Raw genomic sequence first — 26,602 nt, forward strand, 5'->3', positions numbered from 1 at the left:
GACTATGAGGTGAAGGTTCATGGGTCTAGCATGCTAATTAAGGAGTTAAAGGTATAGCTAAGGCCCTAGTATATGTGGCCGGAGGATAGTGGGGTTTCTTCCTCCATGCAAGTCAGTGTGTGACTCTATGCAACTAGTTTAAAAGAGAGCCCTAGAACTTAGAAAGTCAGGAAACTGACAGTTTCTCCTTTAGTGCTGTGAATGTTGATCGTTCAGTCTAATTGCCACCAGCATTGACAAATTGTAGGTAAGCAGTGTTAATGGTGAGATTTTACCCACCCTGGAGATGTATTTATTTATATTTACTTTTATATCTCTCTCTTCCTATAAAGAGCCCAGAGCCATGTATATGGTCATGTTTTATCTTCTCAACAACTCTGTGAGGTAGGTTAGACTGAGAGACACATATCTGGCCCAGAGTCACCCAGTGAGCATCATGGCTGAACGAGGATTTGAACTCTGATCTTCCTGGTCCTAGTCCAGTACTCTAACCACCACCATGCTGGCTCTCCCTGATTTGCATTTCAGATTCATGTTTTAGTTCTTTACTTAGTAGTATAGAGAGAAGACTATATAGCTTCACGTAAAAAATGAATGGTTCTTGTGCTCATAAATCCTTTCTATAAGAGAGAAAGCAGGCTTTCTGCAAGGTTTTGACCTGTGAATAGCCACTGCTTAGTGAAGTTAATAAGTTTCAAAGTTGAACCAGGTGTGAGAGGTTACATATACAGTGGGACCATTTTCACCTTACTTTTCTTGAGTCTGATCTTTCATTTAAATGTGCAAAATGAAAGGATGGTGTAAGATAGAAGGGACAGTATGTCAAGGACAAACTTAATCTTCCTGTAATGCTATACTTTATGGATTTTATACTGTAATTTGCCCTTGGATTGACAAGTTTTTTTTTGTTCATGTTGTGCCCCCCCCCCCAGCCCCCAAACCCCTGTGGTCCTCAATAAATTTTAGAGAACACTTACTAGACAAAAGCAATGCATTAACCTGCACCAAGGTAAAAGATGAAGTGTCTTGTCTATTTTAGTCAATACTGCAATATTAAATTATTTTAATGTGTTGTAACACCTTAAATGGTGTAGCGGGGAAATGCTCAACTCACAAGCAGTATATTACCGGTTCAAATCCCCGCTGGTATGTTTCCATACCAGACTATGGGAAACACCGGTATCGGGCAACAGCAATATAAGAAGAAGCTGAAAGGCATCATCTCATACTGCGCAGGAGGAGGCAATGGTAAATCGCTCCTGTATTCTACCAAAGAAAACCCCAGGGCTCTGTGGGCTCCAGGAATCAAAATCTACTTGACGGCACACTTTACCTTTAAAATGGTGGCATGCTGTATTAATTTGTATTAAAGTAGCTAAATAAAAGCACACTGGAGAGCATAGCAGCATGGGGACATTGTATTCATCGCTGATACTGCATATCTTTGGCTTTATTTTTAATTCATATAACACTTCAAGTGTGAAGTTGTTGGTAAACATTGCAACAATTCCAGGAGCTAGTTCTGTGGTGTGTGTGCATGCGTCCTTCTGAAGTGGGGTAAGGGTGCTTCTATAAGTGAAGCTAAGAATTTCTTTAAATGCCTCATTTTAAATACTGCTTGAGGAGTGTGTGTATGTGTGAACAAAAAGGTGGAATTGCCTTTAAGGGGGGGGGGCATGTATGCTCTGGTTAGTGTGACTCTCCATTCAATTTGAAGATATGTGGAATTTAGTCAGAATGATGTAGTGAATGAGTGAGTTTTGCTCAAAGCCACCAAGTGAATTTTGACATTTAATTGTAAAGTCAGATTCATTCATTATTTATTCTACATGGCTACACTTAATGTTGCTTGAGTCAGAGACTAGCAATTTGGTCAGTATGAACTGAAAGCTATAACCAACTTTCTTGTATTTGTGATATTTCAGCGTAGTTGGTATAACATTTAGATAGCAAGCTAAAGCACTAGAACTGTTGCATCCATATCACTTTGCAGCAGAAACCTACAAATCAGTGTTGAAATGCAGTGTACTTAAGCTGCCTCTATCTGTCTTTTTACCATCACACTTCTGAACTTACATTGAGGATTAACAATCTTAAAGAATGCAGTTGGCAGTTTTTGAGATTCTAACCCATGTTTGTGAGGTGTCTTGGGTCCCCATCTGGTTGAAAGGAAATAGCTAATAAAGTTTTAATAATTGGTGAATTGAAATTCAAGTTGCTAAAAGGAGAGTAGCCAAAAGTTCATGTTGGTTACTCTATCTATATTAAGAATCAGAGAACAAGATAAATTTTTCCCTTCACACTTTCCATGCACTGTTGCTGAGCTGTTGAGTTATGGAGTAGTGCCCTCTTTGGTAGGTGGCCTGCTGACTTCTCCTTGTCTCCCTGCATCACAGGGCCCATCCCATAAGGATGAAAACCTGTGTTTCCATACTGGTGGTGGCAACACTTAAAAGGGGCTACCTGCACGGTTGACACTGGGGAGGACCCAGTGCTCTCCTGGGTCACTGGAGCAGGAGGTCTTGAGGGGGAAGAGCAGGATTTCTGGTGAGGCTTTCAAGGAAGAAAGTAGTGGGGATTATCTTGCACCTTTTAAGGCACTGGCCAGTGAAAGGCAAGTTTACCTCTAATTTGCTTGTGTGACCCTCTGAGAGAGGTTGAGTCACATATTCCCTTCACAGAAAGAGATGGAAAGTATCGGGAAACCTCACCTAATTTGGAGGAGGCATGTATATCTGAATCTTACTTCAATGTTCTCTTCAGGGACCTTAGCTTTGGAAAAACAAAATATCAAGGATGGGTCTGAGGGCCACAAATGGTGATATGGGGATGAGTGGACAGATAAGGGATTAGGACAGTCGGTTAGTGACTTCAGGTCTGATCCTCCAAATATGTGAAGCCATCTCTCTCCCTTGCTCCTGCTACATTAATACCAGGTCAGTTTCTAAAACACTGTTGGTAATCCAGGAATTGGTTCTTGATGAACAGACCAACCTGACTTGTATTGTTGCCCAGAATAGGCTGGATGAAACAGTATGTCCTGAATTGGCACAACTGTCCTGACTGGGTACTCTGCAAAGGGAGGGTGGGCAGTGTGGAAGGTGCATTGCCATGATTTACAATTTCTGTCTTGCTTACCAGGTGAATGGCAAACTACTTTGAGTGTATGTACCTTGAAATTAAGTCAGGTGAAATTGGGTTCATTTGGTGAACCACTTGCTAAGTTGCCTACTGAGATTGTATTAAACCCTGCATTGGAAACTCAAGGACTCTTAGTCTTGGGATTTCAGTATTGATGCTAAGCGCCCCCCCCCCCCCCGCTATGGATATCTGACCCAACTCAGGTCACAGACCATGCTCTGGATTTGATGTTTTGAACTGGACAGACTATAGGAAACACTTATATTAGGTAGCAGCAATATAGGAAGATGCTGAAAGGTATCATCTCGTATTGCGTGGGAGATGGCAATGGTAAACCCCTCCTGTATTCTACCAAAGAAAACCACATGGCTCTGTGGTCTCCAGGAGTTGACACTGACTTGACAGCACAACTTTACCTTTACCTCACTTCTACTTAGGTGCAATATTGGTTTCAGGATCTGCTCTGGAAGTTTGCTTGGGCTATATTGGTCATGGTCAGTGTTCTCTCTAATTTTGTTTCATCTGTGTGCAGAATGAGTTTTGTTCTGGATAGGGCAGTGTATGCACACATACATTCAGAGTGGGGCCTTCCTGATTCAGCCTGAGCAGGATCTAAAATTAACTGAGCAGACATAAAAACTTGTGAGCATACACACGTGTGCATGCCTTAGAGGGGACACTAGTCATGGTTGCCTGGATGAGCTTCTTTGAGTTCACCTGATGACAACGATAAGGTGTTTAGAGAGGTCTGTGTCAATATGACTGCTTGATGCTTGCCTCTTCTGAATGATAACAGCTAGGTGGAAGGGATGCTGGCCTAGTTAGCAAAGTGACTAATGCCTAATTAAAAGATGGGTATGTTTCGGCTGTCCTAAGTGGTGGTAAGGTCCCTCTTTGTGTGCGTTAAAATCTTGAGACCCTGCAGACAACTCAAGGCTAGTTTCCAATGCCTTTTTGGTGGGTGCACAAGGTGCTTTACTGAGTAGCACCTGAGCATCTCCTGAAAGTAATTTAGACCTATTTTGGTCTGCATTCTGGTTTTTGACCTGGCTTGGGACAAAAACTTAGTAGTTCTGATGGTCAGCCTACACCAGGAGAGACAGGAGAACTATGACCTATTAATTGTCCTCGATCTCTCAGCAACCTTGGATACCATTGACCATGGTATCGTTCTGGACCACCTCTTCAGACACCCATATGGGAATTGTCCTACAGGTTCATCAAGGTTGAGTTTTGGTTCCCATGCTTCAACCTGTAGCAATTGAGAAAGATTGTTTGGAGTTATAGGGTGCAGTGTGTTACAGGTTTGCTCATAAGAACCAACAATTTCCGCCTTTGTTACACTCTGGTATCACATTGACTTTCCTGAACAAAGTGTTTGACAACAGTGATTGTCTAGAACAGAGTGAATAAACTTAATACAGTTGAGATAGAGCTAATGTTGGGAGACTTAGTGGAGTAGCGTGCTGTGGAAATGCCTCTGCTAGACAAGGGTAAGTTCTCCTTAAAATATCAAGGTTTTAATTGAGTACATTTCCTGAATGCTTAGATAGCACTTATTGCCTGAATACCTCTTATTTTGGCTAGTTCACTGCTGGCAGACTTGGCTGTTGTCACCCATGCCATGGCAACTTCCTGATTAGATCACAGTAATAGTTGTTTGGAAGCTTCAACTGGTACAGAATATGGCTGCCCAATTATTGATAGGAATATACTGTTCCGCACATTTCACCAATTCTAAAATCACTGCATGGATAACCAGTTTATTTCCAAGCCCAATTTAAGATGCTTTTCTTGTTGTTGTTGTTTTTAGATCTGTAAATCCCTAAACTGTCTGGATTACCCTCCCATATGATTCCTTACCCCCCGCCCCCGAATTTTCATCCATGGTCCAGCATTTATAGATGACTGGTAATCATTTGTTAGGATCAGGGCTCTTTTGTATCCCAACTATGGAACACAGTGATTGGGTTCAGATATAATGGGAAACTATGCTTTCCTACCATGGAAACCATTAATGTGCCTCAAGAGTTGTAGGATCACTGACTTTTTCCCCCAATTCAATTTTGATTGATTGATAGAATTGGATCACTGATTTGCCCTCCTGTTTCCTCCAAGTGCAAAAGGAGGAGAGCACTTCCTTTGAAGAACAAACCATGGTTTGATCCTACCTTGGTATGCTGGCTTGTTCTAACTCTAGTTAACAAATTGCAGTTCCCATTATTCATACATAACCTACAACAGTGATTTGTTCTTAAAATGAAAGCAGAAACTTTCACTTGCTGCTTGCAAGCAGTAGAGAAGGTGAGGGAAGCATGCAAGACAATAACTTTGAGCTCCAAACATGATTACCCATTACATCTGAACTTGGCTGTTGTTGGTGTAGAATCATTTCCTTCATTTTCTTCATTTTGGAGGTCAGTGGAAAATTCTGCTTAGCTTTTGGAAACTGGGTTTTTATTTTTTTTGTGAGATTCTTGAGGAGTTTTTAGGATTTTTGTAATGCAAACTGTCTTGAGTTCTGTTAAGACAGTATATAAATGCTATAAATAAAATATTCATTTTAAAAGGCCTTGAGTGGCAGTTCAGAATGCTGCATGCCACTTTAAAAGAGAACCTTTTTTCTCCCTCGAAGTAGGAGGTCATGGCTCACAAAGGGTTAACTTCCACTCCTTGCTCCTGATAGACAGGAAATCTCAGGTGTTTTTCAAGTAGCTGAAGTCTGTCCCCCTTCTCCCAGCATGCTCAGGTGTGATTCCCCAGTTCCTTCCTGTCTTCACTCCTGATCAGACATACACCTGGGCTCCTGCCCAAATTCTAATCTGCATTCATCCTTCTACCGGTGAGCCTTTCCCCTTTCTACAACTGGGCATGGGCACCTAGCAATCTGGGGACACCTTAGCAGGTTCCCACAGAAAGCATTGGGGTGGGGGTGGTCAAAAGAAGGCCCTTAAACAGTGCCGCCGCAATTCCCTGCCCCTCAAAGAAAAGAAACCCCCCCAGAAGGGGGGGGACAAGGGACCCTAACTGCCTTTTTCAGTCCTCAAACTGAGAGTCTCGATTGCTCCTTAGAACTCCTCTGAGCATCATTGTGAGGTGAGGTCTCTTCCTGCCTGCTACTGCAGCTACAGCCTCACCTCCCTCTTGCACAGGACTAATTGGCTCAAGCCTAAAATTGTCCTAAAATTGTGCTATTCTGCTGCAGCAGCCACTTAATGAAGGGTTTTTTGTCCCCACCCCACCCCAAGTTACACTCAGGGGAAAGAGGGCTGGGTTTCTCCCTGTCCTTTTTTTGCATAGAAGTGGTGATGATTCCTCTTTCTACCCCAAGCATATTCTACCTCTGAGTAGGAATTAGGTGGAGGAGGGAGCACACAAGTCCAAGGCACAGCTCCCACAACCAAACCATGTTTTGGCTGTACCATCAAAATTGAACTGTATAGTGCAAAGCTAGAAGCTTGCATGGCTATAGTTACATCATGAAATGTTGCAAAATCTCTCTTGAATCTCTTTAAATTAAGAACTTAAATTGACTCTCTTTAAAATGGGAGTAAGGAGTAAGTTTTTTGTCCTCAGGTTCGTGAATAAAAACTTTTCAAATGAAATAAATGTTATACAAACAGATGAAATGGAAGGTGAGACTGGTAATATTTCTAGTAGCAGAGGATAGGGTTGTTAAGCTTCTTGGTCTACAAATTATGTCCCTCAAGTCTGGACCTGGGGGAAAAAAGTTAGGAACTTGATTTGCTGGGCAACTATAGCTAATTTAGTTCATCCTAGTATTCTGAATGGCTAGCATCCAAAGCAGTGGTAACATAGTAGAAACCATTGTTGGCATCTCCACCGCCCCCTGCAGCCCCCAAGCCTTCTAAAAAGCTGTTCCTTGGGGTCATTACTCTAAGTGATGATGTGGGTGGCAGTGCAGGGGACATAGGGAGATCCTGGAAACTCCACCCAGTTTCTGGGAAACTTTCCTCTCCCTCCTCACAGCCACCTGTGCTGGAGCCCATGTCGTTGCCAAGGTTCTCTCTGGAATGGCTTTTCAGGAGGCTCAAGGTGTTGCAGGGGGTGGAGGTGTTGCTGGAAACACCTTATGCGTAAGTGAGAAATTTCTCGCTTATGCTGGTACTTGTAAACAAGGTGGGTCCAGTTGCTACGCCCAGTCCTCTGTTCCCAAAGGTTAACTGGTAAGACTTTTTGGAAATAGCTTATTTTGCTGGTGTCACTTGACTCAAAGGTTGGACGGTGAAGAATTTAGGGCTGATAAAGTGCTTGTGAACCACTCATTGGTTGCAAAGAAACTGAAGAAACTGGAAGCCTTTGACATTGGGAATAGTACCGGTGTTGTCACGACACAGTTTATCCTGTTAGTAATTTGGTAAAGTTTTATAATTGAGTTTTAAATTTGATTTAGCAGTAGCTATTAAATAGGATTTTCTTTTTCTGGTGTTAGGCTGAATTATTAGTATTTGCTCTCCAGGTTACATTTCTTTATCTTACAGTTTAATCTCTTGTATGGACTTGGTATTTCCTACAGATGCCAGATGATATTTTTGTGTAAGGAATTCATTTGTTTGGGGCTCCTTGGCTTATAACATAAGCCAAGACATTTTTGTGGTAAAGTATCTCATGGCAAAGTACTTGTTTGGATTCACTGTATGAGTCGGGGCAATGCGTACACCATCTAAATATGGAAGTAGTTGAAATTCATAGTGGTGGTCCTACAAGAAACATGAGTTAAGATTGTGTACGAACAGAGTGGTGTCTAAAAGCATAACCATCCCATAATAATGCAAACCTTGGGCAAAAATGTTGGGCCCTTCCAGTTTAATGATTTAACACTAACCAGCCAGAGTGGTGTAGTGGTTAGAGTGCTGAACTAGGACCGGGAAGAACCAAGTTCAAATCCCCATTCAGCCATGCTACTTGCTGGGTGATTCTGGGCCAGTCACTTCTCTCTCAGCTTAACCTTCTTCACAGGGTTGTTGTGAGGAGAAACTTAAGTATGTAGTACACTGCTCTGGGTTCCTTGGAGGAAGGCGGGATATAAAATGTAATATAAATAAATAAATAACCTAGTGCACTAAACATGCACAAATCACAAGGGGAACTGTGCTGATCCCTATTGGTTCAAGTGGCAGGCTGGGAAATTGAAGGAATTGGCACAGTTGGTGAAGTCCAAACTACAAATTCTTCCAGGATTGTTTCATAAGCCATTTTGAAGTTGTGTACTCTTCATTTGTCTTTAGCATTAAATCACCAACAGTGTAGGGAGTTGTTCTGAGTTCAGCCATAACCAATATAAATTATGGTGACTGACCACTAGATCCTAGCAGTAAAAGCAACTGTTATGGCAACTGGGTACTTGCCACCCCCAGCTTGTACACTGAAATGTGCTGTCTTCCATAGCTGAGGAGATCCTGCAAGATTATTAATAAGAGCATTTACTTTTTTTGATATCTTTGTAGTTCTTAATCCTATCTTCAGCGTGTTTAATTGAATGTGGAACAGTTCCCTTTTATTGGTCTCCTGTTGAGTCCCTTGGCATTGATTTATTAGCATTTCTTTATTGTGCCCATTTATATTTCAGTGTTTGGTTCAATATGCACTATTTCCCACTTAGCCGTAAACTCCATGGTCTACCTGTCCCCACACATTCTATTGGATATTGAGAAATATCTTAGATACTGTATTCTGTAAAATAGTAACTCATACTATTTTAGATTATGAGCCCTTTGGAAACGGATGATGATTTTTTCTATGTAAACTGCTTTGAACTTTTTATTGAAAAGTTGTGTGTAAATAGTAGTAGTGGATAGTAATTGTTGGTGCCTCAAATGTGTTACTGAATCCAAAATCTTATTATTTGAAGCAGATCATGGCTAAAGTTGTAAAGATTTCATCTGTTCAGATTGCTAGTTTTATTTACACTGGTCTTGTCTAAGCCTTAGCTTTGAAAACTCACCAGTTTCTTTAACTAGACAAAACCAGTTTTGTCTGAATTTGCACAACACAGTAGGAGGAGTCAGCACTTTTAAAAAGGTATATGTTTGAGAATGATTTTAAGGAAGATCTTAAAGAACGCAACATCATATTCATATATACTTATGTTGTATTAATTTATGGGGAATTTTGCTTCACAAATCCAATTCTAGAAATTTAAATAGAATGTATTCTATAAGATCCGTATAGATCTTACATGTTTACAGATGTAAAGCTTTGGAGCAGTGTTCACGTTTTTCTGCTTCCAAAGGTTGTATCAGAAGGTTCAGTTACTATGTCTGTGAGATTTAGTCTCGGGGGTGAAATCCTGTAGCACTTACCTGATAGTAAGTTGAACTCTGTGTGGGACTTACTTCTAAATAGAAATGCATAGGGTTGCACTGAATATTTGGGTTCAATCCCTTGTCTTCAGTCTGGCCTTGCATAGTGTCTTCAAACTAGTCATTCAGCTTTGCTCTGACTCCCAGGCATTGAATCACGCTTCAGCTGCAGCAGCGTCAGTCAGTCTTGCCTCCGTTGCTTAAGCATGTTCACCTCATGGTAACTGCTTGCATCAAACCTGGTGCTTGCTCCAGTTCCTCTGTTAAAAAGTGGGTGTTTGAGATGTTTACACAATAATTGAAATAGAACAGTGCATTTGGAGCAGCCTTGAAACATAAAACTGTATGAGCTTTTCTTTGAATAGTTTATAAAATGTTCCACATGATAGCTTTTGGTATAGAAAAGGTAAAATCTATACTTATTTTGCCCATAATGGAAAGAATACAGAATGTTTTTGCAACAATGTAAGTTGCTGGCCCTCTCCAAGCTCTGTTGCTTGGCATGGTTTACTAGCGATTGCCCCAAACAGCTTGTGTGGGAGATAATCGGCAATTATGTGACAGTTGCATTTCTGGAGAACGGAACTGGGGTTGAAGTTGAGACTTTCAGCTATGTTAGAAATGTTTCTACTCCAAATGCAACTAAGGTTTAAAATGTTATGTACCTTACAGCATTTCATGTGCAGCATGGCTGGGTGTGTGTGTGTGTTCTTGGTATGTAGTTCTGATTATAGGGTCTAAGCTTATTGGGGTGCTGAAGAAAGGAAAGAATTTGGCGGAGACAAGCTTCTACATGGTCATGAGCTACAAAAGTATCATTTTTCATATGTATCAGCTTTTACTGTACCATTGTACAAAATCTGTACCTCAGAAGATCAAACAATTTTTGAAAGGATTTTTTATTTTCTATGATCAGATAATGTATATAAGCATGAGCAAGACAGTGATTAAGGAGACCTGGTTCAAATCCCTGCTCAGCTATGAAGCTCATTACATGACTTTGGGCTAGTTATTCTTTTAGCCAACCCACTTCACAAGCTGTTAGGATAGAAGTGTTTATTATATATATGCGTTCTCTCTCTGTGTGTGAATATCCTGTGTGTTTGGACTACTTTTAAAAAATCCCTTGAAGTAAGAGACGTCTTGATCAAAGGCTGGAATGAAGTGGTCAGTTGGTAACCAGAGTCTACCTGGAACGAAAGCAGTTTGTTCATATGTTTCCTTGAAATTTGCTGGAGTAGTAATTAGGAGAGCCATGCAATGGTCCCATTATGCTGGTGGCCATCCAGTGCTGCTGTAACACTGGCATAGCTTCATTGGGGTACTCTGCTCTCCCAAGAGCCAAATTGAGGAAAAGTGTCAGTATTTCAAATGAGAGGCTGTAGCAGCAGCTCTGACAACCACTCCCAGTACACTGACAGGCAAATCATGGAGTGGCATATTGATGATGCCCATCAGTAGCTGTGTATGGAAGAAGCCAATCCACATCCTGCAGTGGGGGAAGTGCTGCATTTTGTCAGTTAACCACCCCATCCAGTAGCTTGCAAAACAAAATACAATAGAATCACAAAATTGAAATAAAGTTAACATTAAGATGAAGAAAATAAAGGCAATCAATAAAATCTGAGAGTAATAACCTAGTATTAAGGGTCTGTTGAATCAATTTTCTGTATCTTCTAGGGTGGGAGGAAAGGGGCCAAATAGGTCTCCTCAAAAAGCACATTCAGTGCCGCTACTGAGAAGGCTCTGAGGCTGTTCACACGAGCGTACAAAACTGGGCTAAGGAAGCTCAGTTGGCATACTCAGGGAGGAGGGATTCCCATAATGCACTCAAGCGGTGCATTATCAGAGCTTTGGGGGCAGGGCAGTGCACGTCGGCGTGTCCCGGCACCCTGACCCTCGGAGCTACTGCGTGAGCTGCTGCTTGCCTTGGTGGGCGATCAGCCCGCCCAGGGAAGCAAGGACAATCATCTTCAGGGGAGGGTAATTGTAACCTGCTCTCCCCACAGACCGCCCCAGAGCCCTTCTTATGGATCATGAGGAGAGGCTTTCTGTCTCACATGTTCTCTAGCCTAACCTCAGATGGAAAGGAGAGTGGAGTTTGAAAACTTCAACAGGTGGGTAGAATTGTGGGAGCTCACAGTCCTTCAGACACCCTGGGCCCTACGGTTTCAAGGTAACTATGAGTTCAAATTGTGAACTAATTGGGAGCAATTAGGAACATAGGAAGCTGCCATATACCGAGTCAGACCATTGGTCTATCTAGCTTAGTATTGTCTTTACAGACTGGTGGCAGCAGCTTCTCCAAGGCTGCAGGCAAGAATCTCTCAGCCCTATCTTGGAGAAGCCATGGAGGGAACTTGAAACCATCTCTATTTCCCAGAGTGGCTCAATCCCCTGAGGAGAATATATTAAGTGCGCTCATTTCTAGTCTCCCATTCATATGCAACCAGGGTGGACCCTGCTTAGCTAAGGGGACAAGTCATGCTTGCTACCACAAGACCAGCTCTCCTCTCAAATTATAGGAGTAGGAAAGGAAAGGAGTATGACATGATGCCTTTCAGCACCTTCTTATATCACTGCTGCCCGATATAGGAGTTTCCCATATTCTGGGAAACACACCAGCAGGGATTTGAATCAACAACCTCCTACTCTCTGGGCAGGTTACTTTCCCCACTGCTCCATTAGGAAAGGTAAAGTCTGCCCACAGAGCCCCGTGGTTTTCTTTGGTAGAATACAGGAGGGGTTTACCATTGCCTCCTCCCGTGCAGTATGAGATGATGCCTTTCAGCATCTTCCTATATTGCTGCTGCCCAAATAGTACCAGTGGGGATTCAAATCGGCAACCTTCTGCTTGTTAGTCAAGTATTTCCCTGCTGCGCCTCTTAAGAGACTGTACTACAGATTGCAAGCCTGCAGTAGCATTCTGAATGCCTATAAAGCAGGACTTGATAAATCCCACGTGCCTAGGAAGTTTAACCATGGTTAGTGGACTAGGATATTCAGGGATAGAATTGTTTGCCTGCTTCAAAGACAGCCCCATTCAGAGTGTTGCAATAATACAACGTAAAATGTGTGGCTGTGGCTCCTTGCAGGAAGAACTAGCACAATGTAAAAGCACTTCTGGCCACAGCTGTGACTTGGGCATCCAGGAGCAAAACCAGGCCCAGAAACACTCCCAGGCTGTGAACCTGCTGTAGCAAACCACTCACATTTTACTCTTCATAGTTTGAACAAAGTGCAATTATTAAAAGACAAGCTTGCACATTCCTTTTGCTTCCAACTATATTTCTAGCCTTGACTGTCTCTGAGACCACTATGCTTTTTCTTCACTTCTGTAACTGTAACTTGCTCCACAGTTGCTTCTTTCTGAGCCCCTGGTGGCACAGTGGTAAAACTGCCACCCTGTAACCAGAAGGTTACAAGTTCGATCCTGACCAGGGGCTCAAGGTTGACTCAGCCTTCCATCCTTCTGAGGTCGGTAAAATGAGTACCCAGAATGTTGGGGGCAATATGCTAAATCATTGTAAACCGCTTAGAGAGCTTTGGCTATAGAGCAGTATATAAATGTAAGTGCTATTGCTATTGCTATTTCAAAACCTCTCAACTAGGGCTGCAGAACTTTGGCCTGCCAGCTATTGTTGGACTGCAACTCCCATTATTTCCAGCCATAGTTGCCAGTGGTCAGTGATGATGGGAATTGTAGTTCAACAGTAGCTGGAGAGCCAAAGTTCTATAGTCTTGCTCTAAACCAGTGTTTCCTGTTAATGGTACTACTCCTGGGAATTGGCAAACACCCCTGACTACATTTTGGGCTTGTGTGGGGAACTAGCAAGCAAGTATGGAGCAGCCCGCCTCAAAATAAATGTGTGCAAAGCTTCGGTCTCAGAAACAACTGATAGAGTCTCCAAAGTTCAAAAATAGAATGAAGTTTATTTTAGGGGTACAAGGAAGAAGTATGATTAATAGACAATACAATATTAACTAGCAAAACTAACAAAACCAATAAATCAGTAAGATTGATGCGGCTCACCTAAAGACAATTTGGCTTGAGTTCCAAATTAGGTTCACTCGAGGCTGACCAGAGAAACAGTCTTGGAGAGAATCAGCTTTGGATTTTAGAGAAGCAACAAAGAATGGGAGTGGGAGATTTAAGGGCAGAGGACTTGGGTGGGCTACTACCCAAGTCCTTCAAATGGGGCGTATGGGCCCTTGGAGCTCAGCTGAGGGACCTCTCTCCTCCGGGACAGGCAAGGAGGAGGAACAGGGACCCAAGGACCAGGCAAGGCTCTGGGAATGAGGCAAAATCCAAAGAGTATCTGATCTCTGGGGACCAGTACATAATCTCACAGCCAAGTGTGTGGCACAGATCAGGCTTGGGAAAAGGGCTGATCTGGAGGAGGAGCAAAAGTCTGGTCAAGGCAAGATGGAGGTGCCACTTCCCAGATGTCATGACATGCAACTGGTGAATCTGAGGAAGATGCACACTGATTGTGTCTTGATTACTAATAGCCAAAATTTTGCCTGGGGGCATTATGCTGATCACAATTTTCTGTTGACAAAGGTGACAATAATAGTGAACAAAAGAGACCATTGTGTACAGTCGGACCTTTGCTGCGTGTGCTTCTTAACAACACAATAGAATGATTAGGTCAAGGAACCTGTGCAGGGTGGAATGAAATTGGCACATCAGAGCTTTTTTCCGAGGAATGGGGAGGGCATCCTAACTTGATGGGTTGTCAGCCTTCTCATGCTTCAAGGCAGGGCCAATCAGGTTTCAGATCTGTATATACTATGCTGCTCCAGCCACATGCAACCCAGTTCTGGTCCTGTCTCGCTTCAAGACAGTCCATAAGCTGCACAATCTCTTCTAGCTTCTTGCTGCCTTCGGCTTGTTTTTCCTTGGTTATCGTTTACCTTTTTGGCTTGTGTCTCCCCACTTGTTCCACTCATGGAGCTTTCACATTGTGGCGACATGCTGAAGGGCACCCTTTCGGAGGCCCCCCTCTCAGAGGCTATGTTGGCACCTGCCTCTGCGGTGTCTGGGACCACTGCTGTGTGCGCTGCTGGGCTTTCTGAGGGAACGATTGCTAAAAGCTCCGAGATGGCTCCGTGCCTAGAGCTCGTTCCACCCCGAAAAGCGGCAAAGAAGACCCAACACTTAAAGGGCCCAGACGTGGCCTAAAAGAAACAGGAATGCAAGCTGGCCCCCGGTGGGGCTCTGCTTTGTGAGAGGCTTGAGCTACAGGCAGTATGGGCGCGGCTGTCACCAACAGTTTCTTGAGATTCCCACCAAAACCACAGAGGCCATTATGGTCCCTCCTCAGCCTGAGCCTGTTTCTAAGGCTGTGCCTTCCTCCTTGCTGCTCACTGCTTCTGCACTCCTACAGGGGGTGCGTTCAGAAACTCCTGAGACTATTACCGGCCCTAACAATGAGGCTTTGTTAGCCGGTGAGTTGCAGTGGTTGGGGGACTTGGTTAAAAAAACAATGTTTTTCCCTGGTGTCTCCTTTGTTGGAACAGTTGGGTTCTTCAGAGCAGGTAGCTGCCATTGCTCCCACACCCCCTGGGTGTGAAGGGGCTGCCTTGCGGCGGGGGGGGGGGAGTGGCATCAGACGCCCTGGCTAAGTGCCCTAGGTGCCCTTCCTTTTCTTCTCCCTATTCAAGCCCTCAGAAGGGCTATTCTGCTGAGCAAGCGGTTTCAGTTTTCCCTCCCCTCTGAAAGAAGGCTCCATAAAAGAAAAAGAGTGCCACTGTCGGATGAGGGCATTAGGGTGCCTAAACGCCCCCTAGTGGCTCCTCTGCCAGCAGCAGCCTTTTCTGTTGTTAACTGCTGTGCCTCCATCTCATCGCTCTGCTGCTGTTTCTTCTGACACAGAGTCCTCTGAGTCAGAAAAGGGAGAAGGGGAATTGTCTGATGAACAAAACCCTCCGCCAGAGAAGCCCAGCTCTTCTCGTTTGTTTTCCTTGCCAGAGTTCGATGTTTTGTTGGCCAAAGTGAAAAGAGTTATTAAGGATGTGTCCCCAGAATCGGGGGTTCCTTCAGGTTTGGATCAAGAGGTTTTCCCCTCTACCTCGGCTCCAGCAGCCACAGTTCCTTTTCCCACTCTCCTTAAGGATGTAATGTTAGCAGAATGGGGGATGCCTGTTACCACTAAACCTGTTTTGACTTTTCCTCAGAAATTATATACTCCGCCGCCTGACATTATGTCTTCGTCAGCTACTCTCATTGTAGATGCTCCTGTGGTGCAATTGGTGTTGTGTGCGTTGCTGAATAAGGAAGGCGATGAGTTTTTTAAAGTCACCTGAGGAGAAGGGGGATCATCTTCTACGAAAAGATCACGAGGCCTCGGCCATTGTCGTTAGAGCAGTGACTACCAATTCAGTCTTTGCTAGGGCATCCATTCTTTGAGCAAAAGAACTGATAAGATTGGTGCCTCCAGAAAATGTTGAACTTCGGCAAGGTCTTTATAAATTGTCCAGGGCATCTGCTCTTATGGCTGACTCGAGCCTTGATTGTCTGCAACATGCCTCCCGTGCCATGGCAAGCAGGGGTGGCGGACAGGAGAGGCTTATCGCTGAGACATTGGAAAGTAGACACAAAGTCAAATTTGCCTTGGCTGCTACTCTCTTTTTAGGAGGGAAGTGATTTGGAGAGTCTTTAGATCTGGTTTTAGTTGAAACCCGTGACAAAAAAAAGAAAAAAGGCCATGCCTATGGGGCAAGGGGAAGGACATAGGGGGTTTAAGGGTAATTCCTCATTTCAGAGTTCCTTTCGTCCCTACAGGAATTCACTCCATTCAGGTTATGCTGGCTTCAGGGGCCCTGACAGACAAAGACAACCAAAGCTTGGCATTCAGAGAGTCCTGGAGACCATCCTGGTCTGGCAGGAACAGGGGACAAAATAAGAACTGATTGGGCTCCTTTGCCAACAGCGCAGATTCCAGAAATCGTAAGCAATGACTCCATCCCAGTTGGGGGCCGTCTCCTGGACTTTGCCAGGACCTGGGTGCTGATCACCACTGATCAGTGGGTTATTCGTACAGTGACCCAGGGTTATTCAATAGATTTTGTATCTGTTCCCCATGATTTTCTTTTCATAACTCCTGTCTCCAGACAGCGTTCCAGAAGGCTTCTGATGGAGCAGGTTATTCATTGTCTGGTACAGATTCAGGCCATAGAGCCTGTTCCTACGACAGAATCATGGCAAGGCGTGTTTTCTTTGCTCTTCTTGGTTCCAAAGAAGGATGACACCTGGCGTGCGATTCTCAACCTGAAACGTCTAAACTGCTTTGTGAGGAAGCGGACCTTCAGGATGGAGTCATTAAAGTCCATCAAGAGATCGGTCCACCCGGGGAATTGGCTTTCATCTATAGACTTGTCAGAGACTTATCTGCACATCCCAATTCACCCGAGGTATCATTGTTTCCTGAGGTTTGCTTACAATCAACAGCAGTTCCAGTACAGAGCATTGCCTTTCGGCCTGTCATTGGTGCCCTGAGTATTTACAAAATTGATGGTAGCTGTCATCGCGCACGCCTGGGAATTCAGGCCTATCCATATTTGGACAATGTGTTGATCAGATCAGTGTCCTACCATCAAGCAATCAGCAATGTCACCTGCACGGTCCACATTCTGGAGGAACATGGTTTCATTATCAACTGTTTGAAGAGTCATCTTCAACCGTCTCACATTCTGCTACATCTGGGAGTGTTTTTCAATATGGAGTTGGCATTAGTATCTTTACGAGTAGAGTGTTAGAACAAGCTCAGAGAGACTATCGCTTCTTGGATGCTGAAGAAGAAAGGGGACCTCATGTCCCTAGCTCAAATTTTGGGACACTTGATTGCCTGCCTGGACTGTACTCCCTGGGCCAGATGACATTCAACACCTCCCCAATGGTTTCTTCTTCCTTATCAATTAGCAATCATGGAAAAGCAGCATTTGAAGGTTACTCTTCCATCCAAGGTCAGGGAATCCTTTCGATGGTGGCTTTCTCCGCCACTGGAGAGGGCTATTCCTCTTGATACTCCACTAAAGGTTGTGGTTACAACAGATGCGAGCCTATCTCATTGGGGTGCACACTGTCTCGATCACCATGCTCAAGGAATATGGCTGGAAGAGGATCTCCAGTTCAGTATCAATTGGCTAGAATTGAAGGCCGTACACCTGGCTGTGTTACAGTTCCAGGGGCTAATTCAGAACCATCATGTCTTGGTCAGAATGGACAATGTGACGGCCAAGGCCCATGTACACCATCAAGGCGGCACGAGGTCGCGAGCACTTATGCAGGAGGCGGATCGCTTTCTGGCCTGGGCAAAGCTGAACTTGAAGTCCATAGCGGCTGAACACCTGAGCGGGGAGGATAATCTCCAGGCAGACTGGCTAAGTCGCCAGTGGATAGACCCAGTGGAGTGGTCGCTGCTGCCAGCAGTGTTCGATCAGATTGTACACAGGTGTGGTCCTCATGAACAGGATCTTTTTGCAACCATGCATAATATCAAGCTCCCGAGGTTCTTTACCAGGCATCACTGCAGACTGGCAGAAGAGATGGATGCTCTAGTGTCTCCCTGGCCTCCAGGGTTGCTGTACACCTTTCCTCCAATGCCAATACTAGGTCTGGGGCTACGGAAGATTGTAGCGGAAAGGACGGAGGTTGTACTCATTGTTCCATATTGGCCATGCAGACCTTGGTTCTCGGAGCTGGTGTCCATGTCGGTTCAACCTCTGTGGCCACTTCCTCTCAGAAAAGACCTGCTTTCCCAGGGTCCTCTCCTGAATCCGGATCTTGGCTGGCTGAGACTTCATGCCTGGAGGTTGAGCGCAAGCTCTTAGTGGATAAAGGGTATTCCTCTCGGGTTCAAGATAGCATCCTGGCGTCCAGGAGGGTGTCCACCTCTTGCATATATCAACTTACCTGGCCTGCCTTCTGTTCATGGACAGCAAAGCACGATGTCCTTATGACTTCTGCTGGAGTGTTAGAAGTTTTGGGGTTTCTGCAGTCTGGTTTAGAGAGGGGTCTTTGTCCGAACACCTTAAGGCATCAGGTCTCTGCTCTGTCGTCTGTTTTGGACCTCAGGGATTCTGTTTCTTCATCTTTGCATCCCCATATTAGTCAGTTTTTGAAGGGAGCAAGTAATTAGTCAGTTTTTGAAGGGAGCAAGCTCCTCCCCCTATCCACAGGTTTCCCATTTGGGATTTAAATAAGGTTTTAAATACCTTGACCAAGGCTCCATTTGAACCTCTCAGTTCTATTTCTTTGAGGTATTTTTCGTTCAAGGTTTTATTCTTAGTGGCGATAACCTCTTCTAGGAGGGTCTCTGAGTTGGCTGCCCTCTTAGTGAGAGAGGAGTTGTGTATTTTTCGAAAAAGAATCAGTTGTTTTAAAGTTGGATCCTACCTTCTTACTGAAGGTCAATTTTATTTTCCACAGAAGCCAGGAAGTGGTTTTACCTTCGTTCTGTTCCAAGCCCACGCATCCTAAGGAACGTGTGTGGCATAAGTTGGATGTGTGAAGGGCTTTAAGAAATTATACCCGCTGAACTCAGTCTTTTAGGAAAACGGACTCTTCCTTTGTTTCTTTTAAAGCAGGCTCCCTCGAGACCAAAGCTTCTAAATTGTTTTTGGCCTGGTGGCTTAGGGCTACTATAGCCTTGGCTTATAAGACATTGAACCTACCTGTGCCCAGAGGTATCACGGTGCATTTGATGAAAAGTGCGGCTGCATCGGCAGCTTTATCAGCAAGAGCTCCCCTGGAGGAGATTTGTAAATCGGCCACATGGAGTTCTATTTCTCCTTTTGTGAGACACTATAAGATTTCTTCCTTCTATGATCTGCAGGCGGTGGTTGGAAGGACAGTTCTGCAGCGGGTGGTCTAGGCATCAGCTCCCCACCCTTGATTTCATTCAGCTGGGGTAAGTCCCATCAAGTTAGGATGTCCTCCCCATTCCTCAGAAAAAGAAACATTGGTAGACTTAACGTGAATTGTTCTTTTTTGAGGTATGGGGAGGGCATCAGGCCCTTCCGCAGATGCTGGGAAAGGAATGATATTCCTTGGGTGGTGAGGCTACTCCCAGGGTTCAAGATTGTGCTATCCCTGTTCTTTCTCTTCCTTTGGAGGTCCCTGGATTTTCCCTGGTTGACCTTTCTTCTGTTATTGTTCATTCTGTTTCTCTGGTGGTGGAAAGCCAGAGTTTTTTCTCCAGTGTGGGGCAACAGGTTTTTCGCTCGCAGTCCCGGAACTGGGTTGGATGTGGCTGGAGCAGCATAGTATATACATATCTGAAATCTGATTGGCCCTGTCTTGAAGCATGAAAAGGCTGACAACCCGTCAAGTTAGAATGCCCTCTCCATACCTCGAAAAAGAACAATTCATGGTAAGTCTACCAATGTTTCTATCTCGTGTAATCAGGAAAGACCTTGGGAGGGTCTAGGAATCCTTCAACAAGCCAGCTTCCCATGCCCCGAGCCATCCTTTAGCACTTAGAGAAGTAGATGAGCTTGTTAACTATTATCTGTTCCTTCCGGTGAAAGGGATAGGATTGATGTGCTAACATAGGGGAGAGTATTTGGCTAGTTCTGTAAAAGAGTAGGGCTTAATTGACTCTGTCTACTCTGGCTTCCCCACTTGTAAACAAATGGAGGTGGGGTGAGCACAGGGACAGTCCTCCTGCAGTCCTGAGATTGACCTGACTTAGGGGCACCTTTCCCAGGCTGCATGTTAGGTGACGTACCCCAGTAGTGAGCTCATGCAAATCAAATGGTGATCCCATGAGATCTGAAAGACAAAGGTGGAAACTACAAGCCTGTAGCTCCAAACTAGGCATAGGGTGCTCTTATATGAGCCCCCAGATAAGAACGTAACATAAGAACAGCCCTGCTGGATCAGGCCCAAGGCCCATCTAGTCCAGCATCCTGTTTCACACAGTGGACCACTAGATGTTGCTGGAAGGCACAGGCAGGAGTTGAGGGCATGCCCTCTCTCCTGCTGTTACTCTCCTGCAACTGGAGTTCAGAGGCATCCTGCCTTTGAGGCTGGAGGTGGCCTATAGCCCCCCGACTAGTAGCCGTTGATAGACCTCTGCTCCAAACGCCTCTTGAAGCCATCCAGGTTGTTGGCTGTCACCACATCTCGTGGCAGAGAATTCCACAAGTTGATTATGCGTTTTGTGAAAAAGTACTTCTGTTTGTTGGTCCTAGATTTCCCGGCAATCATTTTCATGGGATGACCCCTGGTTCTAGTGATGTGAGAAGGAGAAGAATTTCTCTCTATCCACTTTCTCCACTCAGTGCATGGTTTTATAGACCTCTATCATTTCTCCCTGTAGTCGTCTTTTTTCTAAACTAAATGTTGTAGCCTTGCCTCATAAGAAAGGTGCTCTAGGCCCCGATCATCTTGGTTGCCCTCTTCTGCATCTTTTCCAGTTCAACAATGTCCTTTTTTAGATGTGGTGACCAGAATTGTAGGCAGTACTCCAGGTGTGGCCACACCATAGTTTTATATAAGGGCATTATAATATTAGCCGTTTTATTTTCATTCCCCTTCCTAATGATCCTTAGCATGGAACTGGCCTTCTTCACAGCTGCCGCACATTGAGTTGACATTTTCAACAAGCTGTCCACCATGACCCAAGATCCCTCTCCTGGTCAGTCACTGACAGCTCAGATCCCATCAGCGTATACATGAAGTTGGAGTTATTAATCCCAATGTGCATCACTTTACACTTGCCAGCATTGAACCACATTTGCCATTTTGTTGCCCACTCACCCAGTTTGGATAGATCCTTTTGGAGCTCCTCACAATCCATTTTGGAATTCACTGTTCACTAACTGAAAGAGTTTGGTATCATCTGCAAATTGGCCACCTCACTGCTTACTCCTGCATCTAGATCATTTATGAATAAATTAAAAAGCACCGGTTCCAGTACAGATGAGTGATCTCAGTAACATTCCCAACCGGGGGGGGGGGGATCCAGATGTTGCTGAACTCCCATCATGCTCAGCTATTGTAGCTGGAGATGATGAGGGAGTTCAGCAACATCTGGAGGCCCCTAGTTTGGGAACCACTATTCCAAACCAATTGAAGGCCATTGATTTTCCTCCCTGGAAGGAAGGAAATTTCACCAAATATTCATAGAATGATCTGTGGCCCCTTGTCTTCAGAGCAAATGTTTCCTCATTCAAAGTGGGTTAAAAATGCATTCCTTAATCTGCACCAAAAGTACCTCTGTATCAATACATAGCTTGGCTGGTTGATACATGGGTAAAGAAAGATGGATCAATAGAAACACCTAGCTAACTGTACAGCTCATTTAGGAGGTGGATGGAGAACATGCAAGCTCCCTGGGATGAGAGTTCAAGTTTCCTTAAGGGAACGGTACCATGGGAGAAGGAACTTCTTGCCAGGGAGGTGTCAAGCCAAGCAACAAGTAAAGCCACAGCTGCACTTTTAAAGGAGCACCACCCATTTGCTCGTTAAGGGAGAGAATTGGATGGGAAATGGGTGATGTGGGTTTAAATCCCACATGGGACAGTTGCATAAGAACAGCCTTGCTGAATCGGTTCCAAGGCCCACCAGATGCCTCTGGGAAGCCCACAGGCAAGAAGTGAAGGCACACCCTTTCTTGCTGCCCTGCAACTGGTATTCAGAGGCATCCTGTCTCTTATCCTAGAGGTAGCCTATAGTCATCAAGATTAGTAGCCATTGATAGACCTGTCTTCCATGAATTTGTTAAAGCCTTCCAAGCTGGCCCTCGCCACATCCTAAGACAGAGAATTCCACCAATTAATTATATGCTGTGTGGAAAAAGTGCTTTCCTGGTCCTAAATTTCCAGGCAGTCAGTTTCATAGGTTGGCCCCTAGTTCTGGTGTTGAGAGAGGGAGAAAATTTTCTTTCCACACCAGACAATTTTATAGACTTCTGTCATGTCTCCCTTTGGTGCTGGAGAAGACTTTTGAGGATACCATGGACAGCCCAGGAAAACAAACAAATGGATCATAGAACATATCAATCCAGAATTCTCACTTGAGACACAAATAACCAGGCCAAACTATCATTCTTTGGACACATTATGTGAAGACCCAGCTCCCTTGAGAAGACCATAATGCTGGGAAAAGTTGAAGGAAAGAAAAGAGGATGATTAGCAGCAAGGTGGATGGACTCGATTACAACAGCAATGAATGCACTACTGAGTGACCTTAAAGGCCAAGTTGAAGACAGATCATCCTGGAGAGAATCTACCTATGTGGTCGCTAAGAGTCGACACCAACTTAATGGCACTTAATCAATCAATCAATCAATCATCAATCATGTCTCCCCACAGTTGCCTTTTTTTCTAAACTAAAAAGCCACAGATGATGATTATTTGTTTTATTTTATCAAATTTCCATCTCTGGATGGCTTACAAAAAAACAAGACAGAACATAAGAGTAAAAACCTCAACAACCTAAAACCACAATTCAGTTAAAAAGCTTGAGTGAAAAGGTAAGTCTTAAATGGGTTTGTAAAAGTTATCAGAGATGTTGTAGCCTTGCCTCGTAAGGAATCTGCTCCAGGCCCTGATCATCTTAGTTACTCTCTTATGTACCTTTCCCAGTTCTATAATGTTGTAGTAACAAGGCAGAATTTGCCTTTTGCATGCCTAGCCAGCAACCTTCATGTCAGAAACAAAGAAGTGGAGGAGATAGGCAGATTCCACACTCTACAGAGCAAATACATAGCCATAGGAGAAGGGCAGTTTAGGGAAAAGATGACATGTTAGATGTCTAGTATTCCCTCTTAACAGGAATTCGCAGATGTTGACTACAACTTCCATAATCCCCAAGCAAAGGCTGTTGCAGCTGGGTATGCTGGAAGTTGTAGTCAACAACATCTGGTAATCCCTGTTAGAGGGAACACTGTAGAGATCTATGAAATCATGCATGGTGTGGAGAAAGTTGATGGAGAGAAATTTTTCTCCCTCCCTCATAACACAAGGGGCAATCTCACGAAACTGATCGCCAAGAACTTTAGGACCTACAAAAGGAAGTACTTTTTCACACAATGCATCATCAACCTGTGGAATTGTCTTCCACAAGATGTGGTGATAGCCACAAGCCTGGATGGCTTTAATGGATGGGGTTTAGATAAATGGCTACTAGTCTGAGGGCTATAGGTCACCTCCAGCTTCAGAGGCAAGATGCTTCTAAATACTAGTTGCAGGAGAGTTACAGTAGAAAAGCAGGCATGCCCCCAGGTCTTGCCCATGGGCTTCCCAGAGGCATCTGGGGGGCCCTCTGTGTGAAACTGGATGCTGGACTACATAGGCCTTGAGCCTGATCCAGCAGGGCTTTTCTTAGGTTCACAGAACAGGCCTCCTCCCCCAGCCTATAATTGCCAAGACTGAGGTGGCTGCACAGGGAGGCATAGTTGAGTGGAAGAACACAAGTTCAACTTGCACAAGACCTGGGTTTCACCCTTGAATTGCAGCCCTGTGGTAGGATGGATTGGGGAACACCCTTCTCCCATTCACAGCTGAGTGTTGTGCCAGAGCCAGTTGGAGGGCATAGACCAAGTCGGCTGCTTTGCATCTCCAGTTGAAGTGGCATTGAGGCTGTGAGTTAACTGGAGTCCTTAGGCAGAGTGCCTATACGGTTTCTGAGAAGACAATTATCAATCTGAGAAGATCATATTACTGTGAGGCCAGGCTGTTTGTGCCAAGTGCCCTTTTACCATAGTTCCTATCACTGAAGCTGCCTTAAACATGTATGATATGAAGCTAGAGTGATATAACCCCATACTGTGTGCCCTGTCTGTGTTATTATGTGCCACACCTGGCTGCAAAGTTAGTCAGAATTTTGTGTTCCATTGTGGCAATGTGGACAGAGTGATAGGTAGTGAAGCGATGATGTGTTTTGAGCCCTCTGTTCATCTCGGCAGGAGTGTTTTTTACTTTCTACTACCCTCTTTTTGTTAGCATAATATTAAGCTATTGACTAGGTCTGAGGGAGATTAGGATCCTGTCTAAGTCCCTCTGTACCCCTGACGTCACCCATATTTTTCTCTATTCTGGCAAAATTGCAGCAGGATTATACCTGCGTAGAGTTCGGTGTATCTTGCCTCCCTACAATATTTGTGTTTTGTTGGGAAGGTTTCTGTTGCCATGCTGACCCTGTCTCTGCATTATCTGTAAATTAGTTGCTTTTTATACTGTGTAACTTTGAAGGCTTGCATACTTGTCTTACAGAAATCTTTTTTAGTGTATTACATTATCCACTTTTATATTTGGCCTGTTCTGTGTTGAAACATGACTGCCAAATTGAAGAGAGAAGCCTGTTGCTTCCTTCTGTTTTTTGCTTCTTTCTTATATCAAAGAAACCTGTGTTTAACAACACTACACCTTCCACCTTTCTCCTGGCCTTTATTCTATAGAATAATTAAAAGGACTTTGTAGTTGAGATAACATGGCTTCTTGTTACAGAAACAGGACAGTGTTGCATGAAAATGTTTAGGGAAGGCCACTATTAGGTCTGTCACTTGATGTCTTTTGGAGGAAATTACTGTGCTGAGGAAACAATTAAATGCCTCATTCTTTTAAAATACCTTAAGGAGAAGATCAGTACTTCTAAAGCTATCTGCCTGAAAGTATATTTTGTGGAAGCTGGATAGCTCAATATAACACTTTAAAAAAATTACACACACTCTGCCTTTCTGAAATAGTATTCAGGGTGGTGGTGTGCACATTATAATGAAGTAAATAATCCTTTAAAAAAAAAATCCCCTGCAAAACATGATACAGGATACAGCAGAGCAATGCAGAGTGATGAACGAGGGAAAGTATCTTGCCAAGCCACTGCTTTAGTGGAAGAATATGGTTTTTGCTATCCTCTGAAAAACAGTACTGTAATAGTGGATGCCAGGCAAACTTCATAAGAGAGGAAGTTCTTGTTGAGAACCTGTCCTGTTGGCTTATGTACCACACTTGTATTAAATATATCTCTTGGCACTCGACTTCAAACATACTGTTCAAGTTCAACTCAAAAGTCTTATTCTGTTGTTAAGCATCCGGCATAGAAGGGGAATGTGCAAGATCTTAATCTGCCAAGTGTTGGGAGAACATATTCCTTCTCAATATTCTATGGAGCCTGATTCTTCCCTGTGCAGGATGAAGGGAATATGACCACCATGGATTGCATAACATGTTCGCTCCTGTAGTGAAGTAGCTTCTTGGATTTGAATGAGTCCTAGTACAGCTTTCCTTCCTTTACCGCTCACTTCCTGCGTCAGGGACATTGGGAGAGTAACCTGTTATGAGACTGTGTTATTCCTTAGTGTACCTGGATCGGAAGGCAAAAAAACCAATGAGGTTGTACTTGGGTACAGCGCCAACAGGAATGTCAGCAAGTATGCTACTAATATTTAAATACTGCTTATCAACAAAGTTCTCAAAGTAGCTCACATAAAGAAATAAGATGTTTCCCTGTCCCAAGTGGGCTCACAATCTAAAAGCAACTCAAGGTAGAAACCAGCAACAGCCTCCAGCCTGCAACATGCACACTTAACGCCCTCCCCCCATGTTTCATAGATATAGCATTTGTTTGTGGAAACAAATGGGGTATCTGTAGAGAGTGGGGTTGTAGTTTTAAGAACAACTAGCTGACCTGGCACAGAGCATCTGCGCCCTTAGTTCTCCCTGTCTCTCTTCGCCCATCTTCATTTCTTTCTCCCGTTCTCCCTGGGTGGCCAGGCTGCTTCTCCTCGCCGGCCAGCCAGCACTTCTCCTTGGCAGCCACATGGCGATGGCCACTTCTCCTTGGCCAGCCACCTGCCAGCCTAGCGACGGCCACTTTCCTTACACTGGCGGCCGGCTGTCTCTTCTTCTCCCGTCCCCTTCACTAATCAGCAGCTCGCTTGCAAACTCTCATGAGAGCTGCCATGCATGGGATTAGTGACAGGTATGTTTAAGAGAATTAAATATATAGAAGACAGTGGGAAGAAGGTTTTGTTGGCACTGTACTAGGGTGCAGGATCCATAATTTTATAAGTCCTGAACAGGGTTTCAGTGAGATGTCTTCTCACATAGTGCACTTCTGCCAGTAGGTAGTTAACCTGGATGGAAGATGCAGGGTCTGGTACAGTAATATTAATATTAATATTAAT

At 44.2% G+C, this 26,602-nt stretch overlaps 1 long non-coding RNA gene across 1 annotated transcript in view; it reads left to right on the top strand.

The window, feature by feature from the left end:
* The window catches only part of LOC128349773 (uncharacterized), a 33,918-nt gene that overhangs the window by 1,006 nt on the left and 6,310 nt on the right, over positions 1–26,602 (top strand). The window lies entirely within an intron of this gene.

This window comes from Hemicordylus capensis, chromosome 3 (assembly GCF_027244095.1).
Source record: "Hemicordylus capensis ecotype Gifberg chromosome 3, rHemCap1.1.pri, whole genome shotgun sequence".
Taxonomy (NCBI): Eukaryota; Metazoa; Chordata; class Lepidosauria; order Squamata; family Cordylidae; genus Hemicordylus; species Hemicordylus capensis.